Raw genomic sequence first — 2,500 nt, forward strand, 5'->3', positions numbered from 1 at the left:
ATGACTGAATGAAAAAGACATCTGTATCATATTATTTTTTGTGTTTACCTTTTATCAGTAGGACTCATCTGTCTGTCAATCCATCATTCTCTCTCTCTCTCTCTCTCTCTCTCTCTCTCTCTCTCTCTCTCTCTCTCTCTCTCTCTCTCTCTCTCTCTCTCTCTCTCTCTCTCTCTCTCTCTCTCTCTCTCTCATCATGATCCCCTCTGCCAATCGCCGATGTTCTCATCTTTAATTCTTTTTAATCTTACTTTCTCGTCTTGTTTTTTTGCACCCTCTCCTTTCTCATTCCTCTCTCCATCCGTACATTTCCCCCTCCCTCCATCATTCTCTCTTCTTTTTTCCTCCTCCTCTCCTTTTTCTCCTCCTCTTCCTCCTCCACTTTACAGGAATTTAATTGGAGTTGTGAAAAAAATACTTAATTTGGCAAAAATGCGTTCGTGCCTCGTGAATGACGAAGGACATGGGAAAAAAAAGGTAAGAAAGAAAAGCTCCGTACCTTCGCGTTCGAGTTAACCTTCTCCCGAGACTCTTGGACTCTTTCGGGTCACGAACCTTGGTTACCGTTAAGTATATGCTCGTTTCCTTGGATGTCTCAAAGCAGTGTAAGCAAGCCTCGGTAGGTACTGGACTGTGAGAGTCTTGAAATAGAAAGGTAGAAGATTGAGTCGATGAGGAAGGACAGACCAGAAGCGACCTAAGCTATGGTAGCGTGAGACGTGTGGGAACTGACTTCTCTCAGTGGTATGCCATTGTGGAAAGAGAAAAATTTCGTTCGTGGACTGAGAAAGAAAACCGGACCAGGAAATATTTATGTGTTTTGAGCTTAGAAGTTGTACGTGTGGAGAGAGAGAGAGAGAGAGAGAGAGAGAGAGAGAGAGAGAGAGAGAGAGAGAGAGAGAGAGAGAGAAACTGGGGAATGTTAAAGAATGTAAGACGGAAATAAAAGGAAATAGTAAGAAAGTGAGGAGAGTGGTGAGGAAGGATAAAACGTATACTGAATTTATCGAAGTAAAAAAAAAATACATCAGTAAAACATGGAGCGAAATAAAAAAAAAAAAAAAAAAACAGCCAGGAATGTATAAAGTCACACCCCACTGTTCTGAATTCCATACAGAGAAGAAATAGAAAGGGGAAAGAATTGTCGGATTTCAAAACTAGAATAAAGAGAAATGAATGATAATCACTTCTAATGTGATGTGAATGAAACCAGAGAAAAGAAGACAAATAATAATAATAATAATAGTAATAATAATAATAATAATAATAATAATAATAATAATAATAATAATAATAATAATAATGATAATAACAATAACAACAATGACAGTAGATAAATCCTTCACAATTCCTCCGTTCCTTCCTTCCCTCAATCATTTATTCACGTAATTCATACTTTCCGTCACTCATTCATCCCCACTCATTCATCAATACATGCCTTTCCTCCTCCTTCCCGTGCAACTCCTCCTCCTCGTCTTGCTTGCTTGCTTTTTCACTGTCTGACACCTCTTATCGCTCATTTCTCCTTCCCTCCTCCCTCCTCCTCCCCGCACGCTTGGAGATTACAGGCCGGAAGAAGGATGTGTCTCTGTTTGCAGTGATATGAATTCTCCCGAGTAGACTAAGGAGTTGTGTTCAAAGGCTCTCCGGAAGTTCTTTGTGGCGGCCTTGACTAGCGAGATGAACGGCGCACCATCCATCTTGGCACGGCTGTCGATACTGTACGAGCCGAGTGACGCATGGTAGACTGGGACGACCGCTACCTCCCCCTACCCAACCCATTGCTATACTGACGTGATGCCTCGATTTTTTTCTTTTTACGTATCTTGCTTTTTTTCCTTGCCTTTTTTTCTTTGCCTTTTTTTCCAGGCTGGGAAAGGGGAGCAGGTGGACTTGTTTAGTTAATGGTCTGTTGTCTTTCATTGTTTTCGTTTTTTACATATATTTTTTTTTTCTATTTTTTTTATATGTGTGTGTTTTCTTCGTTTGTCTTTTTGTTTTTATTGAAGGTTTGAGTGTTTTTGATGGTTTAGTGTTTTTTTTTTCAGTTCTTTCTTTTTCGCGCGTTGCAGTTTGTCTATTTGCTTGACTGTCTGTCCGCCTATTTCTCTGTTTGTCTGTCTGTCCTGGTTCTCACTTGTGTTTGCGTTGTAAGTTGAGACGAGATAAAGTTTGTTTTGATAAAGAAAGGAAGAAAGAAATGTAGAACCAAGGACTCTGTACTATACCCAAGTGAATTGTGTGTGTGTGTGTGTGTGTGTGTGTGTGTGTGTGTGTGTGTGTGTGTGTGTGTGTGTGTGTGTGTGTGTGTGTAGGTGTGTGTGGTTTTTTTTTTTTTTTTGTGTGTGTGTGTGTGTGTGTGTGTGTGTGTGTGTGTGTGTGTGTAAGTGCGTCTGTGTGCGCGCGTTAGTGGGCAGATGCCATAAGTCTCTTGGGCACAGCCACTATTCGCTCTTATATAACACTAATTGTACATACCTTACTAATTACAATTGAATTT

At 40.3% G+C, this 2,500-nt stretch overlaps 1 protein-coding gene across 3 annotated transcripts in view; it reads left to right on the forward strand.

Annotated features, from left to right (window-relative positions):
• Positions 1-2,500, forward strand: part of LOC123505018 (hemicentin-1-like) — a 579,315-nt gene that overhangs the window by 543,787 nt on the left and 33,028 nt on the right. The window lies entirely within an intron of this gene.

Source organism: Portunus trituberculatus, chromosome 17, assembly GCF_017591435.1.
Source record: "Portunus trituberculatus isolate SZX2019 chromosome 17, ASM1759143v1, whole genome shotgun sequence".
NCBI classification, from domain to species: domain Eukaryota; kingdom Metazoa; phylum Arthropoda; class Malacostraca; order Decapoda; family Portunidae; genus Portunus; species Portunus trituberculatus.